This window comes from Epinephelus moara, chromosome 8 (genome assembly GCF_006386435.1).
Source record: "Epinephelus moara isolate mb chromosome 8, YSFRI_EMoa_1.0, whole genome shotgun sequence".
Lineage (NCBI taxonomy): Eukaryota > Metazoa > Chordata > Actinopteri > Perciformes > Serranidae > Epinephelus > Epinephelus moara.
In genome coordinates this window covers 38,228,621-38,256,005 of record NC_065513.1, presented here as the reverse complement: position 1 = coordinate 38,256,005, position 27,385 = coordinate 38,228,621, and the positions used below count along the sequence as shown (strand labels likewise).

Genomic DNA, 27,385 nt, shown 5'->3' with positions numbered 1-27,385 from the left:
CAATCTATGTGAAACTGCACATAGGCATTGAGGATTGGCATAGGTAGAAGGTGACAAAGCTACCAATGGGTATGGACTAGTTGTTTAATTAACTTGGAGCTCCATACTAAAGGAAAGTGTGTCTGACCAGACATGGAGGGGGAATTAAGTGATTTAGCAAATCAAGAAAAGAAAACATTTACTTTTTTCCACAGTTTATAGTTAGTGAACACATATAGTGAATCCTGAGAGTACAAATTACTAATCAATGGGACTTAGTTATATTTTTTTAAAAACCATAAATGTTTCCAATTCCTGCCGGGCTTTGTAGAAATTTCATGACATTGAAAATTATATATTTAAACCCTATTTTTAGATTCTGAAAAGTTCATTCATGTCCCATTCCTGCATGTCAGTAATGGGACCCAGGTTAACTCGTATCGCAGGTATGTTTGGATTGTGTGATGTGGTTGTGCTGCTGCCATGGTCCTGCCTGATGTCTCTCTTTATGTATCATTTTGTTATATGGATATCTGTAAATTTATTATGTTGATCTGTACTGTACGACATCTATTGCACGTCTGTCCATCCTGGAAGAGGGATCCCTCCTCAGTTGCTCTTCCTGAGGTTTCTACCAGGGTTTTTTGGGGGAGTTTTTCCTTATCCACTGTGAGGGTCCTAAGGACAGAGGGATGTCGTATGCTGTAAAGCCCTGTGAGGCAAATTCTGATTTGTGATATTGGGCTTTATAAATAAAATTTAATTCACAATTGAGGTGTTAAATGAACATTTTGTCGTGCATCAAGCTGTCACATGACCACAACATAGTAAAAATGGAGAGGAAGTGGAAAAGAAACACAACTTTTCCAAAGTTTCCAATAGAAAGTAGCCAAGGCAATGAAGAGAAACACTGGATCACCACACATTAAATAAAAACGCTTCCCACCATTTAGAAGTCGTCTCAAACTTCAGCTGTAAAACCACACGATGGCAAATTAGTGCAGATACATGCTTCAAGCTGCACTTAAACCAAGGTGATATTAAAAATGTATATGTTGCCATACAATAAAGAAAACGGAGGAAAAAGTGGAGTTCAAGATGCATCAAAACTTTCTTAAAAACTGAATCCATATAAACTAAATCAGTGTTGTTGTCAAACAGGCCTAAATGTCATGCAGTGTGTCTAGACCCATTTGTTTGCCATATAAAGTGACCAACTTCAGTCTTGACAGGATGTGGTGCGACAGTTCACATTTTCCACCATGAAAAAACACACACACACAAAGCTCGGGTTTTTTTGCTTGTGTGTCAACAGTAAACAGCCTGAGAAGTTAAGAGGGGCTGTAAAGGTTGCAAACCCGCTGCGCTGAATATTCAACAGGCTTGTTTTTCCCCTAATAAAAAGCTGAGGCTGCAGACTTAATGGAGGGAAAAAGCCTCCAGAGGAACTGAGATGTTTTTATTCAGAAACTTCAGAAAAGAGCATGACAACACGAACTGTGTGTGTGTGCAGCAGCGTGTCCAGCTTTTTATCTCACTGTGGATAATCGTCGTGATTGTGCACAGGTGTCTCTGTCAGGAGCGTCTCTGTAACTCCACACAATATTGTATATTTCTGTGCCATCAGGAACACACAAGTGCTAATGTGTACATGTGTGTGTCGGTGTAATTACACAACAAGCAGTGGCTACTTGTCGTCGCAGCTCTGCATCTGGCCCTCATTAGGAAATGCCTTTGAGGCTTTGCAGAAGAAGCCGCTGTGTCGACTACGGCCAGACGCCTCAGCGCTGATGTTCACCACCGTTTGGCAGTGTTGTAGCCGCGGTGTTGACCCCCAACGTGTGCTGTCCGACCATTCGTTTCCCTTTGATGTCCTGCGTGAGCCTGCTGAGCTCAGCTGGCCTTCAAAGCCTTTCAATTATCCCGGCAAGGAGGGAGGAACTTACAGGAATGAGAAAGTCAGCTGGAGGGATTTTTGTCTGCTTTACTTTATCGGTCTACTGACAGGACTGTGGCAAGTGACGAGGTCAGAGGAGGAAGAGCAAACACTCCCAGCTACAACCAAGTGGCTTAAAGTAAAGACTTCCCTTTTTCAGAGTGTACTAGGTATAATATCAACCATCTTAGTTTAGCGTGTTAGCATGCTAATATTTGCAAATTAGCACTAAACACAAAGTACCGCTGAGGCTGATGGGAATGTCATTAATGTCGCAGGTATTTGTTCATAAACAAAAGTAATGAACAAATAAAATTTTTACCTGATGATGTCACTAACGCTTTGCTTCTCTGCCCAAACCCAACTGAGTCCAACTGGCCCCGACCTGCCAGGTTCAGGCCAGGTCAGGCTGTAATTTCTCAACATTCTCACGGGCTGAAAACAGGTTTGGTTCTCGCCAATGCTAGTGTTCTTTTTCTTTCTTTTCTTTTTTTTTTTTAGNTTTAATTTAATTTTTTTTTTTTTTTTTTGTAAAGATATTTTTTGGGCATTTTTAGCCTTTATTTGACAGGACAGACAAGCGGGAAGGGGGGAGAGAGAGAGGGAGTGACATGCAGCAAAGGGCCACAGGCTGGAGTCGAACCTGGGCTGCTGCGGCAACAGCCTTATACATGGGGCGCCAGCTCTACCTCTAAGCCACTGACACCCCGCTAGCGTTCTATTTCTGTATGCATTAACGAACCGTTAAGTTCCGCTTTCACTGTACTTGGCCATTCTGCTTTCTAAGTACGCGCTGTCACACCAAGACTGGGGTTGTCTGAACCGAAATGTATATTCCAACAGCTCCCTGAATTTACAAGTGGTCCAGTTTGCGACAGAGTGTGCTCTGGTGTTCTGAGTGGCTATTTACGAACACACTCCATGTCACAAATGTGTTACCGCACTGAAAAGACTTCAGTTTAGTTTGGTTTTAATATTAACAAAAAAATTAAGAGGAAATTTGGGCATGGGCCCAAATATACAGCAGTGGTTCAGGCTTGGGTCGGGCTCAGACAGAAACTATGCAGGTTCACGTAGGGTCGGACCTGATTGTTTTGGTCCAATCAAAGCTCTAGATGGCACTAGATGAAAAAGTTAAGGTGCCCCCAAAGTTAAAACAAGCTATCCTGAAGGCAACATGAATTTTTGCGCTAAATTTCATGGTCACTTTAAATGCCAGATGCCAATTGTCACTTTTTCTGAAAATGGTCACTGCTGATGTGTGATGTGAGCGTCACACTGGACTTTTAGTTTGTGATTTATTGCTTGATAGTAAGGGTTTTATTGTATAGTTTATTGATGTCTATCTTATGGTTTAAGTATTTTTAGACCCTCCGCAAACACTGTTTCCTTTTACCTGCATTACCGTTGTATCTTTGGTGAGATGACAATTCAAGCCAGATCTGATTTGATTTTGATGGCAATCTATCCAATACCATTTGAGATATTTTACTCAAAACCACACGTCAACTTTCAGGGGATCAACAAAGTCAGTAGGCTTCATCTTCTGGGAACCATAAATCTCAACTTTAATTTTACACTAAAGGGAGATCCTAAGAGTTTTGCTGCTAGCAGGGCTAAAACAATGAAACAATAGATCAAATATCAAATATCTTGACTTTATAAAAGGAGACATTTGCCATTAGATGAAGTTGTTTGAATGTCACTTTAAGCATGGAGAAGTGTTAATGTTCAACCTCACTGTTTAGGTTGTATAGGCCACTGTCATTACACAAAGAAACTCTAATCTTAATACTGCATCCAACAACACTGCATGAACAACAGATCGCACTTATCCCAGAGGACAACACCTGTATCTGCAGTAAATGAAAGAGACACACACCAAAAGCTCATATCTCACACTCAAAATGTTGACAACAAGCACTGTACCTTTACAAATGAGTTCAACGAGGCCGCCTCTGTCCAAAAACTTAAATAAACTACAAACTAATAAATCAACAGCTCTCCAGAAGTTCAATCACAGAAACCAACAGCACAGTAGTCCATAAAGTAGCAGGATGAGTCAAGCTCCAGTCAGCCCTGTTGCTGTATAATCACACACAGTGAAGTTATTTCTGGTGCTATCACTTTCAACTGCCTGCTATTCTTCCTCTGGTGCAGCCGCAGCCGTTGTGCACCAGGATAAACATAGCATCCGAGAACGACAAGCTCAATTATGGAAATCAAAGAAAATTATATATACACCCCCCGTCATTATGCTCATTCCTCCGTCTGACCATTTCTGACCTCATTATATCTCTTTTAGAAAACGTGTCCAGCGTGTATCCAGAGAAATGGATCCTCGTTGTGTTAAGACAGGAACAAACATCAGAATCAGAGAGTCAGAGAGTAGACCGACTTCTGGAGTGAGGATTTAAAATTATAGAGCAACAGTTTGGAGCATCTGTGAGACACATGCACATCTGTGTCTCACATCCAAACCCAGCTGAATCTACACCCTACAGCATGATGTACTCTTGAAATTCAGTGGCAGTTCAGATGCTCTTTAGAGACTCTGTGAAAAGGAAAAAGCCAGCGTCTGTGGTCATGGCAAAGAGACAGCATAACAGACGACAACTCTGGTGGCTCTAAAGTGCTGTGGTCACCAAAACACCCTCACGACAGATTTACACACAGATAAAGTTCAGAAAGGAGAACGCAGATGAAAATTTGCCACACATGCCAGAGCTGTGCAGAAAAATTTAGAGCCTCCTACTCTCAACACAACATTCAGTACGTTTACATGCACGCAGTAGCCGAGCTAAGCTCATAGCTCGACTAATCAGTGAAGTCGGACTTCTCGTCTTGTCTGAGTATACATGCAAGAGAACATTTCTGACCAAGTACGTCTGACTCCACCTCGATAGGCGGCATTGTGTCCTTTTTAATATAGTGCGTATTGAACTAGTTCTGGTTGACCCGCAGTGGAAGCTAACAATGAATGAAGATGGCGGAGATTGCTGTGGCTGTTTCGTACATGCTTTACGTGTTAATCATCTTCTGTTTTTCAGTCACCATGGTGTTTGTTGGTTTGTGTTTCCGGGAGTTACTGCACTGCTGCTACGTCATCTCCTTCTTCTTTCGGGTCAAGGCCCGTGAAAGAAATAGTGGTGCATGCGCAGAACACCGAGTCCAACTCCAGTCAGACTAACTAGATACATGAAGCAGTAGTTTGATTTTCAATCAAATTAACCAGGTGTGTTAGTCGATATACGGATAGTCCAATTTCAGTCGGACTAAGCTGTCTACGTGCATTTAAAAGTCCAGTTTCAGTCGGACTAAGCCAATAATTCAATTTTCTCAAGCTGCATGTAAACGTACTGACTGTCACAACACCCAACTAGGGATCCAACGGTATGAGATTTTCACTGTATGATAACCATCTCAGACGATATCACAGTTTCACGGTATTACAGAATTATTTTTATTATCATAAGTCAAAACGGCCGCTAAAGGAATAAAAAGAAACAGGTTTTTTGGTGAACAAATGTTGTATTACTGTGATTGAAACCTGAAACTAGTTTTTGATGGAAGTATGTGCAAAAAGCAAAATAAAGTTGAGACTGACCGTCGCAACCCTACTTGAAACCATTTTTTAATTTTTATTTATTTATTTTCTTTTAAATGGCAGTGTGTGTAATAAGTCTTCTTTTTGAAAATAATGAAAATTCTCTGTCCAGTTGCATTTTTTTCATGGTAGATAAGCAAATGTACACGGTATAATAACCAGTTCCTTCATATCCCCCAGCTAGGAACACATGATAATATCGGCGCCTCATTGGTAACGACCGATATCAGCTTTAAAATGAACTACAAGAATCGGCCAACATGCTTTTTCTTATTTTGCACAATGGATATTACATGCATTGAAAAGTATTGTATTTCATGTCTCCATCTGCTGGTGGGCCGTCAGGATAAGGGTATGCATGTATAATATGATGTTAATTCCACTACAGAAGAGACTTGATGATCTCTAAAGTTAGGTGGGGAAAAAGTGGATATATCAATATCAGTATCTGTTATCGGTCAAATGAGTTGTTACATATCAGCCTATGGAATATCGGCAAAAAATCTAATATCATGCATCCCTACCCCGAACTCTACCTGCATTTATGTCCGCCATGATCCTTAAAACCACCATAAATACTGATAGAGGGTTGCCGCAAAGAGCATTTGTGCATCAAAACGCACACGTACAATTACAAAGACAGTGTTAATGTGCTTTTCATCAACAGGTTTATCCTCTACACTTAATGAACTACACTTATTTTAATTAGTTTGGAGTGAAATATATTGTCTGATGACCAATGTTGTAAAACGTTCACACTGTGAGGCTATTTTCCATTTTCTTTGAAACTACTTTCATGCATTTCATGATTTCAGTTGTGCAACTTTATCATTTTTGTGGTTGTTTTCTTGTAAATGCACAGAGAGGTACACGTGCTATTATGTGCAGCAGTCTTCTAAGAGAGTAATCTACATTTATGTATCCGCACCCACAAAAACAATGAACTCTGCCATTAATAAGCCCAAAAATGGAGTCCACGTGTCAGAAAGGTGTCTGTATTTGCTGTGCCTCTATTAGGAATGTGCTCCAAGGTTCAACTATTTATCTTGACAGCTGCTTGTCAGAGCTTCACTGTCCCCTCACAAGGATCTGGTGCCTGACTGTCAATGCAAACTGAAACAGCAAACCTGCAGGTTTAACAGGATCCCTCCTCCGTCTTTCCTCTGCAAGGTTTGAACAACTAAACCTAAAACTTCAAAGGCTGTCATAAAAATAGCAATAAGAAAAGTGTTAGACTCCAGAGAATGTGTGCGCATATTCTTTGAAGACGTGGTTATGATTATCCTGGCATGATTTATTCTACTGGATGACAGCCTGTTGGATAAAAGTCTGGCACCCTGGCACTGTGCTCCACCTACGATTTATTACTCTGAGATTTACTATTTCTGCCTGCAGCAAAAAGAGCCAATCAGCTGCTTCTGGGTAACTTTTTCTGAAATGCTACAACTAAGGTTTTTGCCAAGTTTCAAGCAGTTTGTCTCGTCATTTATTGGCTGAATTATTATTTAGCCTTCAGCTTATTTAAGGTAATAACATTTAATTTGTTTGCAGAGATCAAACAGGTGCAATAGATCTGTAGCAGAAACAATTTCAGGAGGATGAAATGATTTATCTTCACCCTCTCTGTTCACTAAACTTAACATACTTCATTTGTAATGTTTAATTTAAGGAAGGTAATGATCTCTCCTCTGTGTCACTCAGTGTTCCTGAGTATAAAGAGTAAAGGATAACTTCACCCGTTAATCCAGAGACTGTGTGGTACATCATTAATCACACTATTCAGCCCACTGTAGCATGAAGTTCACCTGAGCAGAGATTCAGGACTTCACCCTCTCTGTTCAGGTCCTCTGCAAGTCCTTCTTTTCACAACACCGCCCCCTAGAGGCACAACAAGGCCGTGGAAAAAGCTGCACTCCCCACAACTGAAACTGTTTTTTTTAAAAGATAAATAAAATAAGATAATAGTGCATGTTTTTTGCAAGTCAATTTTATGATTATAATCTTTATTTATAAAGCACTTTGAAAACAGAGTTACAAAGTGCTTTACATGACAATAATTAAAGCAGACAAGACATGAAAAAAAAAAATATTGAAAAGAACTGATAAAAACACTTTGGTACATAAAAACTGAGAAAATAAAAGGAGATTAAATGAGCTAAAAACTCAAGTAAAATCAGGAAAGGCTCTCTGATAAATATATATTTATTTAAAAGAGATCATCGACTCAGCCAACCTGATTTCCTTGGGCAGACTGTTCCAGAGCCTCAGGGGCCTGACAGCAAACACCCTGTCCTCTGAACATACAAAAGACCTCTGCTTGAGGATCTTTTAAAGATATAATAATTGTAAAATGAAACATGAAACACATGATAATTATCTAGACCTTCTGAAGTTCTGCTCTCCACATCAATCTTCCACTTTAATGCACTTTCAAACCGCATGTGGCTACTTTAGCATCCATCTCTTTATGTTCTCCTAATTCTGCCTCCACCATTCTCCTCTCCCTGAGTTACTCGTTCACTTCTCTGTTTGCCTCCTTCCACACCTCCGATCTCTTCCCCTCCCCACATGTGACCTCCTCTGTCCAGCCTGCACTTGACCAAGGACAGGCTGGAGCCTCTTATTTGTTTAGCTCTTGAGTGGAGTCACTAAGGCGGAGGAGGGGAGCCATGGGCTGGTGAGCACCACCCACCACCCACTACTCACCACCCTCCGGCCCCACGCAGAGGACCCTCTTCAAAGGGGCTCCGAGAGACTCAAAATGTCTCTGCAGGTCCACAGTTTGTCCTGCTTGACAAAGCGCTTTATAAACTTTATGTGCCGTCTCTATCAGCCCAGACCACATGTGAAAAGTTTCTAATTTTGAAAAGACTGGAACATGTATTATCTTAATGTACGAGGTCAAAGGATTCATAACACAAACATGCATATACACATACATGTTTGCTGAGCCAATAGGAACAAAACTCTTCATCTTGGATTTACCTTTGTCTCAAAATACAACTTTGCTTTAACAAACTCTGCAGACTCAACTCCAGATGAAGTCTGTCGCTCCGTGAAGACTCCACACAGCTTTCACTTCTGTTGTCAGCTCTCTCAAAGAGGCATTGTGGGAGAAATTCCCCATTTTAAAGTGCTCCCATGTTTGCTTTTGTGCCAAGTGAGCCCACTCTGCTGACCTTTTGGAGACGGACCAATGAGATCCACCGCTGCGTCCTCTGCTGCCCTTCTCCTCTGACAGTGGCCAGACAATGAACAACAAGCTAATTAAACTGATGACAGCATGGCGGAGGGAAAGGACGCTCTTAACCAAACTTTAACAGAAACCAAACTAATTATCAAAACAACTTAAAAAGAAACTACTGGTTCACAGAGCAAAAGAAGATGCTCCACCTCTATAGCTTCACCTTTTAATATATTCTGTGGTAACTGATGACAGCTGTGATTGACAGCTATGTGTCTGTAACACCCGCAGCCTGCTGGTCCGACACATAACTATGTCAGGAATGTTTTCAGAGCCGGAACAAACCTCGTCTGTCGTGATTAGACTTCTTTTTTGTCCGGCTCGCCATAAACACTTGAGCTGCTGGACCAATTATGGTGTTAATGAGTCACGGGCCACGCTGCGCTGGATCACTGCCAAAGGAAGGTGGTGGTGGGAGGGTTACACTAATGTATAGAGATGCTGCTCTGGGACCCGTAATGATCAGGAGCTGCACAGACGTGGTGGGAGGAGGGGGGAGCCATTTGAATGGAGGAACGCGTTCTTTTGCAGCAAGTTGTCACGCAAGCATGCGACCTGACATTATGGGTCTGTATTTAATCTGGTGTGGGCTTACTCCAGGTTTGGGGGTTTTTAATTTCTGAAAAATAACAGATTATTTTGGCTCATTTTGAAAAGGGAGAACCATGTTTTGATGGAGCTCTCTTTCAAAAATCAATCAGCACTCCCAACAGCGCCAGTTTCCATTTCTACGTGCTGCAGTCCCAGCTGTGCCACGGTTCAGGTCCTGGTTTCTACGTGCTGCAGTCCCAGCTGTGCCACGGTTCAGGTCCTGGGAACAAAAAGACGACCGAGCGCCTCGACACCTGCCAGCCTCGGGTGCTTTCAACCACAAGATGAGCCTGAAACAGCCCCCAAAAGATAAGATGTTTTCCATGTTATCTGGATCATCAAACCGCTTGGCTTCTGAAAGCAGTTTGTTTTTCCAGTTGATGAGATCTTATTGATGAATGTCACGAACAGAAGGAAGCAACTGGCTGTGTGGTCAACAGGTGACTGAGGAACTTTTAACCATGCACATTAAAAGCAATCCTGAATCACACTTAGCTGATAAAGACACTAAAAAGCCAGTTTAGAAAGGTTCGATATACTGTATTGCCTGCTCTGAATTTTCGCTGGTTGTTCCTCGTCATGAAAAACATACGCCCACCATAAGAAAATGGAATAACTTGCATCCAGAAAACAAAAAAATACACAAGAGCATAATAAAAACCAACAGTATATAAGGCTGTTCATCACCTCGTACAGTAGTAGCACAAAACTATTTCTGGTTTAGGTCTTAATGGGATTTGTTGACAATTAAAAAGATAAAATAACACTTGAACAAAGCAAATCTGTGCGAGGGCTGTACATATGCTGCGTCTTTAACCGCCTGTAAATCAGGATGCTGGGCGCTTTTTTTGTGCCTTTGTTGAGCCAGCTTTCAAGAGTGCGGCAGCAGGTTGTTAAGCAACCTTAACAAGCACTGTATCATAGCCTATTTCCTTGAAATTCTGAGTGCAGAGCTGATCTTGACCGTGGGATAGATTTAAAACTTCTGGCAGCCCTGCACCAAAATGATAAACTTTTCCATATTTACGAGAGAAGGGAAAGATATCTGTCGCTGTGATTGGTTGTTACTCATCACATGACATGTGGTGTGTGCTGCTGTCACACCCTGAAAAACACACACTCGGGAACACATGCTTGGCGCAACGGCATCGCTCTGGCATTGTTCTAGCGTTTCAGCATGCCTGTCAAGCATCTACTGTACACTGAAAACAATGAATTTGAGGGCGCAAAAACGCTGCATGTGTGCGGCCCCTAAGGAGGCAGAGGAGGTAGTAAATAGACAATTTGATATCTGTGTGAAAGTGTGCGCTGGCAGGACAAGACGGATGTGACGTTTTGACAAAGCAGCAACCTTGGAGGCTGAAAAAATAAAGCCAATGCTGAAATGCCAAAAACTGCAGTTCCTCTAATGGCCACTTGAGGCTGGCTCCAAAACAGAGTCAATCTTCATAGACCCCCATGTTAAAATAGCCAACTCTGGCTGAGTGCTGTGTTAGCCGTAGACTTGCCAGCTACAGTAGTTCGTCAACTAGCCCTGCAAGTAGTCCCCACCCTGAATATAAAAGGCAGCAGCTGTAAGGTCTAATTAGGTATTTAACTTTGAATAAACAATTCAATTCAAAAGTAGAAAAAGACGGCACACAGCATCAAAGCTATCGAAGCATGTTAAGCTTCCTGTTCCTACATCCCAAAGACAACACAGCTTATTTCACTGCACCACTCCCTGGTGTAACTTTACTCTTTAATTATCATGTTATTACTTTATCTGCTACTGTTTCTATTATAATAGGTTGCTCTGTAAACATCAGGAGATAAACATCACATTTAAATGTAATGTAAAATATATTCACGTCCATCTGTTGAGCACCTCTACCCCAGCTGGCCCTGACGCTGGCTGGCTTTTGTTATCCTCTCAGTGTGCTTTCAGCTGGCGTCACTGTTTATCAATGGTAAGGTCAGGACTGTACTGCTTAATGGTGACATCAGTGGGTTAGGCCTGATTAACTGGCCTCAATGTCGTTTATCAGCAGGGATATCAAGCACATTNGGGATTGGTGGGGGGGGGGGGGGGGGGCTTGCCGTTATCTCTGCTCAGTCCCTGGGATGCCTTGTGATGATAAAGCAAACAAAATGCTGCATTTATTTGGCCTTGCGTGCAAAAACAGGACCTTGTCTGTGAGATCACAGCAACAGAAATTCTAGCAACAGATGCAGTGAACGGTAAGAGGCCAAATGAGGTGACCGAGGCTCTAAAATCCTCCATTTACTCATTAATTCACTATTTTCCCTCTCCAAAAAGCTTTTCAATGAGATGAACCACTTCCAGAGGCGGCGTCCCAAAAGAGACCAACTGAAGGATGGACTCGAGCATGTGAAAAGAAAAGACAAGAGAGGAAGGAAGGGAGGGAGGGAGGTTTAGAGCGAGGACTAATCCCATTAGGGTGGCAGCTAAATGATTTGTTCCACTGAGAGATGGGGAGATAAAAAGGTGTATGTGGGGGGAGGAAGGGGGGGGATGACAGTAGAGATGAGGCTCTCCCAAAAAAAAAAAAAAAAAAAAGGAAACCCCTCTTCTTCTCTCCCTGTTCGCATCCTCATTGACAGCGCTAAGAGCTGTCCACATGCCACTTTATTCCCAAATCTGAAAGTCTAATTTATTCCCATGGGGGGAACCAACGAGGAAATATTAGACCAAAGAGAGGCGGTACGAGCTGGCACCAAACCATGACCCAAAGATAAATACAACTTCTTAAACAAGAACGTCTCATTATCTGCATTTGGAGCCAACACTTATTATCAAAAACAACAGTTTCATAAACGATTAGCAAGATTACTGAGGACATATCTGGTGCTGGGACATCTGTTTATCGACTACAATCTGCTGGCATGTACAAAGAATACAATTTTCTGCTACAAGTGCAGATAGGATAAAATATAAAAAGGTTTTTGATATCTTACTTAGATAAATTTACACATTTTGAACCATTGTTTAATTGCAAAAATAAGACTTAAATCTGGTGAAAGAATACAAGTCCGACCAGATGTCTTCCAGCCTTTGTCACTTAATAGTCTGAGATTTTTCCACACTGCTGCTACATTTCAGTCTATAGAAAAAGGTATAATACCCTGCACATACAGTACGCATGGAAAAACACTGCATCACCTCCCACTCAAACAATCTCTGAGAGGTGTGACAGCCTGACAGACACTTGGGCAGTTTCCATTCTCCAAGAATGACAACAAAGAAACTCCTTCATCTTCATACGGTAAACTTCAACAGCTTCAGGAAGTCGTTACAACAGACAAATGGGTGTTTGGCTCAGAGAGCAGCTGAACTACTCCAGGTGATGACAGACAACAGAAAGCTGACACTGTAAGACGTTAGTTCCCAGCAGAATCAATAGGTTTAAACTAAAAAGAAAAGAAACATTTTGACATATCACATCACGTAATTAACCACTGTAAATGACTATAAAATTTAAGGTTTACTGCAACACCTGAGGCCTCCTCTGCGGACGTTACACAAATGAAAACACTAGAGAAAAGGCGGTGAGACTATTTCACACAGCAAATGCCAATGCCATGAAAATGAATGCGAGTATTGTTAAAGCTGTCATCTACCAACTACCACAAGATGACATGAGTCAGGATCTAGGTGCCTCACCACTTCAGCTAAACATTCTTTTTGGGAAAAAATAAATATAAATTCTGTGTTTTTACAAGTTCCTATGTGACGACAGCCCAAGAGTTCAGATTGATTACTTATTTCTTTTTTCCCTCCACAATGTGCACAAATGAGCTATTCTCTAAAGCTGCCCCTTGGAAGTCAAAGATTCAAATCATCAGTCGAACATCTCTCAGTCGACTAAGATTCTGTCAGCAGCATTTTCTTTGGTTGGTTGTTTGTCAATCTACGTGCAGTGTACCTCTGGTAACATTTCGGTCCTCAGATTTAGCTATAGAGTGAGCGCTCCTTGCTTTCACACTGCCCTCCAGTACAGGCAGCTGCAGACCCAGACCCAATGTGTGTCTGAGTGAGATGGAGGCAGCTGCCCGCAGGTGGTGAGGCTTTGCCTGATCAGGGTCTGAAATGACGTTATCTTCTGCCTTTTGCTTAGAAGTGGTGAATTTGCAGTTCACAGCAACTTAATACGATTAGGCCTGTAGTCTCCTGGTCGACTAGTCGAATATTTGGTCGCTATGCTCTCATCCGACCAAATTCTCATTGGTCGAATAATCGCCGTGTTACTTTCATAAGGAGAAAAGTGCTATATCAACAGCTTTCCAGGATTAATCCATTATTTCCTGCAGCAGGGGGACAGGCTAAGTTACCTGTGAAAATGGTGTTTTCAAAACACCCCCATTATTGACAGAAAATTGGACTCGCCCACCCTACGCTCAGCATTGCGGTGACACAGACCTCCTGTCTGTTTCTGTAAGCTGAAACCATTTCCCTCAGTGGAAACAAAGCTTGTATTTACTTGTATTTCACAGATAAGAAACAATAAATTGTGAAGACAGTAAAGCCTCCACTAAATTAGCATTTTAAGTCTTGTGTGTGATTTATCCTGGCTTCAAATGAGCAGAGGAAATCTCCGCTCGTCGCTAGGCTAATGTATACAATGTAAAATGCCACAGGCTGGCGCTAATAACGTTAGCATGTTGTATTTGCTTGGAAAACGTGTTTCGTATAAGACAGTTGTTTTATCGGTGAATGTTGTGAGTTGTAATGGAGCCACATTGAGTGCCGTTACCTTTGTTAAATGTTGCTGTTGTTCCTGGTTTTATATGAGAAGAGGAAAAGATCGCTAGACACTAGGCTAATTTATACAATGTAAAATGCCATAGACTTGTGCTAATAACGTTAGCATGTTGTATTGGTGTGTGAAATGTGTCCAGATAAAGACAAGTGTTTGTCAGTTCTGCAACTTACAGTGAAGCCAGTTTGTGTACTTGTGTTTGAAATAGAGTGTGCCAGGGCTAACGTCAAAACCCAGAAGTTTAGCATCGTGCTGGTTCCCGGAAGAGAAAGTGAATGTGATTTTTGCACTGCGTTTTGGATTATGTCAGAAAATAAGCTCTGTGGCTAACACAAGTTTATGATACTTACAGGTTTTTTTCAGCGAGATAATCTTCACATATGAACACCTTTGATACCGCATTTGAAGCTTACATGCGATCGCCAGAAGTAAAAAGCTAACGTTAGGCTTTAACGGACTACATGACTACTCCACGGTCGCATGACTCTTGACGTCACCGCCACTAAGCTTTCAACTGATTTCAGCCGCTTTATTTTATAAACATTGTATAATGGGGAAATCGGACTGTTTAAGCTAAATAAGAAGCTGTAATGGCGGATTGCTAGCACTCTCGCCTGTTCGGGGGTGATGATGTTTAATGTCCCCGACAGGGTTTGTAGTCGTATTGAGCAACTTGTTAGCAACCGCCTTTTTTATGACACGTAAAAGCTTCAAAATTCACAAGTAGGGTATTTACTGACGTGTTGTATGTCATAGAACAAAACCTGAAACTCGCTTAAGCTTTTGTTAACCACAGACCTTATTTGAGGCATTTTACCAAAATCCCATTCATAAAACGTATTGACTTATAGACGAGAGAACCGGAAGTGCTAAAAGCGCTAACAGAGTTCCGGGTTTACTGGCACAATCTATTAAGCCATATTTAATGTGTGTTTTGAATCAACTATATAAATAAAGTTTGATTTGAACTAAACTTTACAGCACTTAACACAGTCCTCCACTGCCAACTGGTGTTTTGGAGGTGTAACTGCAGAGAGACAGAAACACCACCGCAGAAGTAAAAATAATGTGCAGTTTGTTTGTTTTTTCCCCACGACTAATCGATTAGTTGAAGATTATTAAGATTTTCTTTGGTTGACTACAGCCCTAAATACCATGCAGTCTCCTATTATTATTTGATATCTATTGTCTGCAAAAAAAAAAAACAAAAAAAAAGCTGCATATTACAGATAGCATTAGCATGCTAACTTGGCTTCTTTACTATATTACATGAATGTCAGTCACCCTGAACGTCCTGTCAAACCCTGTTAAAACTCTTAAACTCTAAATGGAAATAAAGACGATTTGTATTGAGCAGCCAAATCTGATTTGACTGACGTAATTCTGAGTTGAGTACAGCTCTACTTTCCTCTTTTTTATATAACCGTTTACTAAATATCTTTAGGTGTCTGAGAGTGCTTTCACACCTGCTTATTTGGTTTGGTTCAATTGAACTCTGGTTCGTTTGCACCCTAAAGTTCAGATGCGCACCAAAACAACCGGACCGAGACCTTTTTGAAGAGGTGGTCTCGGTTGGGGGGTTCGGTGCCTTTCTCAAGGGTACCTCAGCAGTACCCAGGAGGTGAACTGGCACCTCCAGCTACGGGACGGGGACTTGAACAAGCCTGGCACCTCCAGCTACGGGACGGGGACTTGAACAAGCGACCCTCCGGTTCCCAACCCAAGTCCCAATGGACTGAGCTACTGCCGCCCACTTACTTAAATCAGCCGACTAAAACTGATCGAACAGGCAGCTTAATCAGTTACGAAAACAGTAAGAGTCACGAGGCTAATAAGGGTATCAGGAGGTCAATAATTTTCTGGCTCCAGTTTTTCTAATGCTACAATTTTCTGTTTGTCCTTAGTAATTTCAAGGTTTCTGACCATTAGTCAGACAAAACAAGCATATTAAAAGACATCACCTGTCATCTGTGAATGCCGTTAACGGTTCATAGACTAACTATAACTAACTAGCAGATTAACTGATGATGAACATAATCAATAGCTGCAGCCCTACATATAAAAACTCTAATAACTTCAGAGGGAGTTATTTACTCCCCAGAGGGGTTATAGAGTAAGTCATTTGTTAACATGAAAACATTGTATTTTAAATTATTTTTACTTCAGCTGCAACAACAATGCAGATTTGTACATAAAACTAGTTCACAACATGAGTAGTGTTGCTCCAGTATCTTCAGCCAGACTTCTGTGTTTAAAAAATAATAAAATTCCCAGCTGCGGTGGAGCGGAGGAAGCTGTATTAACTGTGGGACTAACTAATGACTTCCGTGTCATCCTTTTCATTATGCTGGACTCAGCTCGCGGTCACAGGGTCAGAGGCTACGAAAACAGTAGCATGCCTTCATACGTATAATGCAACACATTGTATTGTGTTGGCAGCGAAGGGGTGAGGGGGTGAGGGGGGAGGGGGTGTCTTCCCAGTGGGAGTCATCCTGGTCGACAATAGCAGTAACATTCCTTTGGAAACACTGTGGCATTACGGCTGCCGGGAGGATCCCCACTTCCACCAAAACTAAGGGATTAACTCCCAGGGTATTCTGGGAATTTTCACTGTCACCTTTGGGAGTGATTCAGAGGGGGAACAACATTTCTTTCAGTGCTGTCAAAATAATTCAGCATCACTGTTATAGCTCATAAAAACTTGTGTTTTGGAAACTGAAAATATTTTTCCAAGCTTGTATTGACAGCTCGAAACACGGACCAGATTCCCACATTTTAGGAGCTAAATGTGTTGCAATCTAAGTATGCTTGAATGCAATTGTAGTATTTTAATCTTAATTTTGACGTTCTCGGAGTCTGCATTTTCTGTCCTGCTGCTAGTTTGGCTGCATTTATTCAGTTTCCCACAGACTTTATTTTCATAGAGAAAAGGAGAAGGCTTTTATTGAGTTATAATTTACACAGGATCAGGAGGAGACAGACAGGACGAGCATCATTTCATACTTCATGCTTGCATATTTTGTTGTGACTGCTGCTTTTGTTGTTGCGTCTGATTACTTAGTTCCTCGTCTAGACGCTCTTTTGATTACAGGTAAAATGAACCGCCCACTGACGTTTCATTGACTTTAAAAAGTTGCTCGTAGTTCTTCTGTTTCACCTCGGGAGTGAGTAGTGACACTGAGGATTTGCTGCGCCTCTTGTAGGCTCATCCCAGTGATGCGAGAGACTGCAGCAGACTACTGACCTGTGCAGCTCCTGGCCTTTGCTGCTTGCCTAGCTTAAATTCTTGCTGTTAAGCATGAGCAAATACACAACCCAACACCTGTGCTTCCATCTCAATGATCTGTGCAAGATATTTAGCCATTGTATATTTTATACAGGTTGTCTTAACAGTTATCGGCTTCTGTGAACATGTTTAATTTCACTACAACAGGTCTGTTTGATTTGGGCGTTTATTTTGTGAAATGGAAACTTAAGTAGAAGATCAACATTATATTTGCTTTGGTGGCCGGAGGGAAAACAAATCACTGCAACAATAATGGGAGCAGTTTTATGGACTTGCGTGGAAAATTACTGCGTAAACAATGAAAGATCTGTGACTGATGCAACCACAGGCCTGTACTATGAGGCAGGATTTGGAGTAAGCAAGGTGACTTCAAGGTTAACTCTGGGAAGGAGTGTGCCATATCATCTCACTCACGTTAATACTGTAATAATTTTTAATATCATATAAAAATGTAATTTCAACTTGTTGACATATTGATGTCATACTGTTACTGAAAGCGAAATTATTAGCGACAAAAAGAGGAGCAGCTTCAGTAGTGTGGAATAAACTGTGGCGTCCTGAATGTTATGAAGAGCCCCGGACTTCTCAGACTCTTTTACTGACTTACCGCTCAGAGGGAACTCATTCAGCGGCTCCTCTGGCAGCAGCACAGCGTCTCTCCCTCTCCTCTCTTGCCGTGCACACAGGAGTCAGTGTCGTCAAGTGATTTTGTCATAAACCTTTGGTAATGTAAACCTACGTGATGCTTGTGGCTCAACAAAAAACTACATGTGACTGTTGTAGTATCATAACAGCCTGTCACAGGTTACAGCGTGATGATTAGAGGAGAAATGGCAGAGCATAAAGGTCCAGGTGGAAAAACTATATCACTTATTTCGTTGAATTTTTGTTTACTAATGTGTCATATTGTCAAGAATATGGTTATGGCAAAAATAGCAAATATGGCAAAAAGTTAGTAGAATCCATTACCTTGCTTTTCATTTGATGAGCCAAAACTCAGCTGTAAGTTCAAACATATTGTTTTATAAACCTTGGCATCATCATCATCATCCTGACGAGTCGACACCTCCATTATGAATTCTAACATCACCAACCTTCTCTCAAAAACAGACAGACACAAACGGCCCAGAAGGCGCTGTCCATGAACAAATATTGACTCGAGTGGTGACCCGTGCTCTGCTATTATTTCAGCGGCGCTGGAGGGCAAGAACAATCAGCATTAGCCGGTGGAGAGATCTGGTGGCAGATGTCACTGAATATGTAAAACAGCTCCACAAAAGAGGAAGGGAGGGTAGCTGTATCAACAACGAACAACAGATAAAAATGATACTGTCAAAGATCATTTATTACATCTGGAAACATGAAACCACCATGCCCGCTGTTGTTTCAAATGTCCTCCAAATATGAGCTCATTGGAAAAGTGATATTCATCACTCTGCAACTCCAACATACTGAATTAATTTAATAATAAGGCAGGTTTTTCATTTTCTGACCAGTCAACCCAGAGAAACCAGCACAGACAAACTCAATTTCATCTTTGGCTAAACATAATGTATAGTAGAAACTCTAGTTTATAGAGAGCACACTCACAGAGAAACAGTATCTCATTTTATTGTTTGGTCTACTTGTAGAATTACTATGATTCAGTAACTTAAAAATCTGTCATTTCAGCAGGTCAGACCAACGAGTGTCTGCTACAAATGGCAGTTTTGAAATAAATGACTGCATGAATAAATCCAGTAAAAGACAGACAAAAAAAAAAAAATTTTTTAATTTTAGTAACATGAATTTATTAGAGTAGACTTTGTATTTTTATTTAATCATAAATCTTTTTTGTTTTAAAATGTCCTTTTTTTAAAATGTCAGTTTCATAAAGGCCTTTTCCAAGTGCCTGTTTGCTAACCAGCTAGCTACCGTTAGCTTAGCAACCAAAGAGAAAAACCAGAGACCGTTGAAAAACCGAGACAGCCCACTTTAGATTCATTTCCTGTATCTGTGTCACGTGAGTTTCGCCACTGCCCCACCACTAAGAGACTAGCAGCAGTACTGAGTCTATTCATTTCAATGTTAAAAGTAAATAGATCGTTGCAGGGCCGCCCCCTATTAGTCGACCAAACGTTAGTTGACCAGAAAGGTCATTAGTCGGCAAGATTTCATTGGTTGCTTGGTCACAGAACAGAAAAAAATAAATAAATAAAGCTGCACCTTGTCAAAATAAATCAAAACCTATACGACTGGACAATGTGGGAATTTAATTTGAAAGGACAGACACAGGAAGTGTCCACGCTTAGCAGTCAGACAGGAGTCAGGTTAATTTCCAGGGCTGGTACCTGTGGTTATTCCACAGGCTAGTTAATAACATGTCGGGCAGGAAATCCAAAGTGTGGGATCATTTTGAGAAGGTGAAGGACGAACCCAAGGTGATATGTAAACTCATCTTCATTGGTCGACTACAAACATGACGAATCATCTGAGCGCCGTTAGCTGTGTTTCCTGTATAACATTAACACTGAACGTCTCGCTGAGCCCTGTTTAAACTTTGAAACTAAGAAAAACAAAAAGAATCATTAGCCATGTTTCCATCAGCCTGTTTAGATGCGCATCTAGAAGTATCGCAGCGGAAAATTATGATGGAAACGCCAAAATTCGAATTAAAGTCCCCTGATTCGCACAAACTAAAATACGCTCGCTTTAGCCGGGTTTTGGTTGATTTGAAAAAATGTTGATTCGCAAAACGGGGGATGGAAACAGGTATGTTCGAATTAAGTCTGACGTAGCGCACCTCTCTCCATGGTGATATCCACACTCCGGGTCGGGAAGGCGGTGCTGGTTAGCTACATAACACACTGAGGTAAATAACTAACGGCAGACGCTACTCACTTGTTCTTGACTGTACGTATTTACAACTAATTCACAATAAGCTAAGTTTGGTATCAGTTACTGAGCCAGGGTCAATATGACTGATCCACATGAATTTGGTCATATTTCTGTATTTACAGGTATGTTGATTTATTTATTACGTCTTGTTTTAATTCATACAATAAATGTTATTTTGGTGATCCATGTGTTCCACCTGTTGCTGTACCTCCACATACACGATACTGCTGCCTTGTGTGCCAACAACCCAGATGAGTTAGACTATAAGAAGAGAAAGCACCATATTCAATTTGAATAAACAAAACAGGCTGACTTTACACAGTCTGTAAAACTGGTACAACCTGATTAAACATATGCTCATGATTGCCAGGATAATAACACATCTACAAGACTCTACTGTAACACCATTTAGCAGTCAGCAGACAAATACAATTTTCCAGTACATAAAGGCTACTTATCTCAATAAAAAGCAATAATCAATAAACATAATACAACAATCTCAATTATGACACTGCTCTGATAAAACATTACAATATTTTTACATCAACAAAGCACTGTCCTGATGAAGAGCCTCACAACAAGGAAGAGTGTTACTGTTTAGGTCATCACTTCACATGTTCATACAGCAGTAAAACACAGCATCCAAACACACAAGATCAAAATTAATTTGAACTTTCTATCTATCCATCCATGAAATAAATATTAAACAATACAACCCAACAGGCAGCAGGTATATTTAACCCACATTGGTTTAAAATCAGACTGAACTGATGTTAACTGCAGAGTAAGTCCCCTCATTGGTCGACCACCGCATTCTGCTTCCTTCCCAAAACAATCACATACAATGTCTCATGTGTTATCAGCATGAATTATTCAATTCCACTGCCAGTACCTGTTAGCTGTTAGCTGTTAGCAGCTGGAGTTACATTATGAGGTGTTCAAGATCTGTTCAGTAAAAATGAGTATTGGACAAAGGTAAATTATAACGTTCTAATGATGTGTTCAAATGTTAACTTGTAAAATTTAGTTTTTGACTGGACTTGAATAAAAAGTTATTGAAAAGAGGAATTTGTTGATGTTTTCACAGCAATAAAAAACAGATATAAGCGAGGGAATTATGATATATTATAGTAAAAAGGTCTTTAAAGCTGTTTTTAAAACACGTTTTTCATGTAAAAAGTTACAAGGTTGTTGTATAAAATAGTATGATTAAATTTGTGCTTATTCATAACCTGGCAGTCATTTTCTTTTTTTATCATAATGAAGATTTATTTGGGGAATTAATACACAAAAATAAAAAACATTCATGCTGGCTATCGGCCAAATTGTTATTTCAAATATCTGCATCGGCCCAGACTTTCAGAGCATCCCTACAATACAGCTCTTTGGCGAAACTACGCACTTGAGCTTAACAAAAGCTACCATCTCATGATGGAGAACTTTCACATTCTTGTGAAAACTCGTCTTACTCTAATAAATGCCATATAAAATACCCATCCTTGGTGCTTGGCAGAGGAAGCAACAAGCTCTGCACTCCTCAGAGGGGGAACATGGGATAGGTCAGGGAACCTGTGGACGGCGTTGCCATGGTGATGTGCCCCTCACTTTGTGGAAACTGAAACCTGAGAGAGCGTGCAGGGCCATTGTCAAGCCGACTTCACCGCAGCACGGCAATGAGGACTAAAAAGTCACACAGCCAAACACTGTGGACGTCGTTCACTCACTGACAACAGCTCATTTCACTGCAGCAAGCAGTTTAAGTAAAGTGAACACATGAAAAGTATCAACACAAACTTTTATCACGACATTACACATTCTCTCAATCATCTACGTGCTGATTACACAACTATCTTCTCACTGCAATTAATGTGTGATGCTGAAACACGGCCTCATATTAAAAAACGCTCCCCATGTGGCGCGCTGCTGACAGCAGGCCTTCATGCGCACAGAAGCTTTCACCGCAGCAGATAAGATCAATGGTGTCACCAGGGAGCCAATCTCCACTGTAAACAAAGCCCCGCTGACCGCAAGAGGAAATAATTTACTGCTGCTGTTTAACAGTTTACTGAGAAACGCCCGATCTCCGTCTTTCGGGAAGATGTTTATACCCCGAATCAAAGGCATGTGGCCACAGACAGGTTTTATGAAAGAGCTTTGACTGGGGAAAAAACAGCTTTACTTCTGATTTAAGAGGCTCATAAAGATTGTTTTTGTCTTCACCTGCCTGTGGTGTTTGAACATGACCAGTGGAAAGCTGATATTTAATTAGAGGAAAAGAATTAGTGAACTGTCACATGCCTTCATTTCAGATGTAAAGAATGTGAAGACAACAAAATGTTTCATGAACATTCAACAACTGACAGGTAACTCTTTATCATGATGCATCTCACAGTTTACTGATGTTACTGTCTTCCTAAAGAGAGAAAGAAAGACGAGACTGTTGTCGTGACTGCCACCTGTGTTGAAACCACCACCACCACAGAAAAAAAATCCAGCTAATGACTTCCACAAGTTGGCAGCTTGCAATTACAGGGAATCTGATATAACATGACCACTGCATAACCCAGTGCACACCCAGAGGCCTTTCAGCGGCTGCTGTGAGGGTCATGTGCGACTGACCTGTAGTGTCTGCAGAGTGTCCGTCAACACTCAACCTTTTTTCTAACACAACCAAGGGACCACAGGCAGTTAGCGACAGCGCAAACCAAAACTTCAGTGCCAGTTGCAATTTGTCTGAAACATATTTTCAAGGACAGCTGGTGGTGAAGTGTTAAGATGTGAAACTTGATGCATGTTTATTTGTCTCCGTCTGCTGTGCCAAAGTGCTGCCTCCCAGGACGGCTAGTGTGGCTGTAGGCGACTGACTAAGTTATGTCTTCTCATGCTTGTGAAGAACTCGTAAGCATGTTCGTGGTCAGCTGGCCGAGTGAGGTGTGTTACAGTGCAACTTTTAACAGAAGATGAAACGCGTTGCACTTGTCTTTATCGGTGTTAGCTCTAAGAGTGCTCTCACACCTGCCCTGTTTGGTTTGGTTCGGTTCAATCGATCTCAAGTTCGTTTCCCCCCTAAGTGCAGTTCGTTTGGGCAGGTGTGAACACAGCAATCACACTCAGGTGTGCACCAAAACAAATGGACCAAGACCTTCTTGAAGAGGTGGTCTTGGTCCGGTTACAAATGACCTCTGGTGCGGTTGGTTTGTGGTGAGAACGTGTTCCGACCTGGATGTGAACCAACTGCAGTCACATGACACATTGTTTGGGTTAAACATGAGCATGTTACAGTCCTGGAGGATTATTAATGTGCACCTCCTCCTGTACTGCCTTAATATGCACATTCAGCACATCCAATGCATCAAAACATTGTTTTCTAGTTGGAGCCGCGCCTCGTTTTCAAACTGTATGGTTTGACTAAAATGAACAATGACAGCAATATAGTCCACGATGAGCAGCGCTAAAATCAACCTGCGTAGTTGTCCCTCCATTGTGACATTAGAAAGTGTCACATTTATCTTGCAAGTGTACTCTTCTTCAACGTTTGCTTTAGATTTTTCCCTCATGGAAATTCTGACCAATCAAAAGCAGCTTTCTCACACAAGTCATTTGATCTGGTCCACTTGTAAATGCTGCCGTGAGAACACGAACCAACTCTAGACAATTACACAACTTTGTGACAAAATTAGTCCCTGATTCAGACCAAAGGAGACGACTCTAGGTCTGAGAGCACCTAAAAGTCAGCTGGGTGCATCGGTTTATTACTTGAATGTAGGGATGCAGGGTGAGGACATTTTCCCACCAGTTGATTAACCTTGACAACATGTAGGCTATGTCACCGAATACACAGAACATTTTGCAAGAAAATATATTCATTGCTGTCATCGTCTTGTTGGTCAACTCTCATTCGCTCATAACGAGAAATCTGACTTATAATACTAATAATAATAATGATCATTTTAAAAAAGCAAAACCGCCACGGTGAGGGCATTGGGCAAGTTATATATTCGGTGTTAGCCCAAACACTGAAACACCTGTAACACTGACTACAGCAGCAAGCCCACTTGTATGATAAACAGGTCACTGGATGAATCTTAGGTCAGTTTGGTTCATTTTGTCCGAAGCACAGGAAAAAATTCTGCTTTTCAGTTCTGGTCTCTTTTGTGTTCACGCTGACTTTTTACAAGCAAACTTAAGAGTAGTGAACAAGACGCCATATGGACTAGATTCCAGAAATAATTCAAATTAAGCTTTTTTAGTCCAAACTGCATTTTGACCACACAGTGTGGATCATAAACAGATAGAAACTGAATGAAAAAGACATCTTGTGGTTTATAACTGCAGTTTAGATTCTGAAATCCTCTTAAAATTAGCCTACATACAAACCATCACAAAACCCTGTGGTTGGTCCATTTTGCTTTTGTGCCACAAACCAAACTTGAAAAGGTGGATCTTGATCGGACTGTTTTTCAGAACTACAGCTTAACTAACATTCACACCAGCCTGAACACACTGAACCAAAGACGCAAACGAACCTGAGTTTGTTTGCACCACAAGAAGCAGGTCAGGTGTAAAGGCACACTGAAAACAAGTCAACATCAGCCAGTTTTCTGTTAAAACAACCACAAGATAATAATTTTTGTGCAGCCAAAGAGGTGGAGCCCCGGCCTGTCTTAAGGTCAGAGTGATTGGATCTTCACTGGGAATGTGTAAAGCAGCAGCTGTAGACAAAACAGACACCCCTCACCCCCCAAAGCCCTGACCAGACCCTCGAGCCAGTTCACATCATCTCACAGATATCAACTCTGCAGCTCTGGCTTGTTAGTATTTGGCTTACTACATACTAGACATGCAGGCCAATGACAAAAGAAATATTGGCAAATCATTTAGACACATAAATGCATTTTCCTGCCCTCTCTGGAAGTTTGTTATTTTTTAACAGAGTCAAGAGTTCAATGCTGATTTCAGTAGTGGCACAGAGCATGCAAATTATGAATAAACCACAAGGAAAAGGTATTCATGTAACCTGCCAACACAGGCAAATATGCATCTCTCAATAGTTTACAGAAAACAATGCAACAGTTGTGTTAACTTAAAAAAATGCACTCACCTCCCTCACATCTCTAAAGTCTCAAAGTTAGTGTGTGACTGCATTTCCCCTCAGCTGCAACTCACACAGACAGCTCCCAGTACAACCAGAGAGAAAACATCCCAGAGAGAAATGAGGGATTAACATGGAGACGTCACCCAACGCTGTCTCACATGGCAGAGCACGAGCCAATCACAACACGGCCGCTCAGACACCAAACACACACACACACACACACTCACACACATTGTAACCTGACAATGCCAGCCAGCCAGGGAGACTGTAACATGAGCAGCCCGGTGACCAGTGGGCCGAGGCTCTGGGGTTCTCTCAGCCGTAAACAGTGGCATCCCTGGCAGGAGACAAATTTAACAGCTCTGTCTGTGGTGTGTGGAGGATAAGGGACGTGTGGAGGAACTGAGCGACAAACTTTTCAAAGTCACCTTTTAAGGCTCAAAGAGGGCGAGCATACTCAGAGGAGAAGTTTTAGTGAAACAGTGTCTACACTCACAATTGAAATGCACCATAGATTCACCCACCTATGGACTCAAACACAGTTAGACCCACTAAAAAGGAGAGACTGTCTATGTCAGAGGTGTTTTTACCTACTGGAAATGCTTCTGTTTGGTTTAGGCAAGGGGTAGCACCTGGGTAGAACCTGCAGGAGGCAGGACATGACACAGACTACAGCCCCTAAGGGTTTTGTTGGGGAAGTTTTTCCTTATCCACTGTGAGTGTCCAAGGACAGAGGGATATCGTCTGCTGTAAAGCCCTCTGAGGCTAATAGTGATTCGTAATATTGGACTTTACAGACCAAATTGAACTGAAATTAAAATGAAATTACTATTTGTACAGACTTTTGAGACATGTTTTGTCATCGGGCTACAGCAAACTTTGACTTGACTATCTGTACAGCACTGTGCGTAGGGTTGGGTACCGAAACTTGGTACTTTTTGCACTTGGTACCAATTCACGTCGGTACCACCGAGTACCGACTCACTTAAAATGAATCGGTGCCAAATTTCGGTACCTGAGGTGGAGGCGGAGCGAGAGCGCATGACTCGCACCTCAGACTCAGCAACAATGGCGACAAAAAAAATGTGCAGACAAAAGTTAACGTGCAGCACTGTTCCTAAATGTTCTCAATAAAATGTTGAATCTGAGAAGTTTAGACTTTAAAGAGTACCGAAATAAGGTACCGTTTGGTACCGGTACCGAATTACAGATAACGGTACCGGTACCGGTACCAGTACCGTATCGGTTCAATTATGAACGGTACCCAACCCTAACTATGGGTTGCCTTTGGGTATGAAGAGTGCTATATAAATAAATTTGCCTTGCTTTGCCTAGCTGCTTCCTCATTTGGTCATAAACAACAGTGTCTCTTATGGTTTCTTTCATTTCTCTGATGATTTTGGCTTCAGCCCTTATGAACAGAAGTTTCTGCATCTCGTCATTTTTCCAGTTGGACATTGTCATCGCGTCTTTTGAGTAAATGACCCTTCTTCGCCCTTGGATGTTTGTTCTCTTCCTGTTTCGCCCAAGCCTTGTGATAGAAACATCATTCACACACCTTCTCTCTCACTGTCAATTCTCCGGACGATTACCTGCTCTACTCACACATTGGCTCAACAGGATATTACACACACTCTGTACTAAGGAGCTGGTGGAATAAGTCAGTTTAATGCCTTCTCACATATGGGAAATGTCTCGATCATGTCAGGTTTGCAGCAGAGGTCGACCAATTCATCGGTTTGGCCTATCGATTGGCGCCAATAGGACTTTACATGAACTATTGTTAACAGCGAAACAGGGCTCTGATGGTGGCCGATACCTGTGACCTCCACTGGTCATGTGGGTATTGCCATAAGGCTTTTGCACAGAGTATTCAAGTATGCAAGTACAAGGTAATGTGTGCTGTAGATCATTTGTATGATTAAAATAAAATCTAAGTAATGTAGCACAGCTTAACGTCTTTATTAGGGGCATAATCAGGTTGCTGGTTATAGAACAGCATTATGTGCT

At 41.5% G+C, this 27,385-nt stretch overlaps 1 protein-coding gene and 1 pseudogene across 3 annotated transcripts in view; both read right to left on the bottom strand.

Annotated features, from left to right (window-relative positions):
• Window positions 1-27,385, bottom strand: part of kank1a (KN motif and ankyrin repeat domains 1a) — an 86,268-nt gene that overhangs the window by 49,031 nt on the left and 9,852 nt on the right. Inside the window, exon 1 of one of the 3 annotated variants that reach the window (XM_050051814.1) lies at window positions 25,382-25,498. The exons of the other annotated variants lie outside the window; for them this stretch is intronic. The gene's annotated coding sequence lies outside the window, so the exon portion shown is untranslated. Of the gene's footprint in view, window positions 1-25,381; window positions 25,499-27,385 lie in introns of those variants that run through there. 3 annotated transcript variants of the gene reach the window in all.
• On the bottom strand, window positions 17,122-17,481 carry LOC126394265 (mitochondrial import inner membrane translocase subunit tim16-like; annotated as a pseudogene).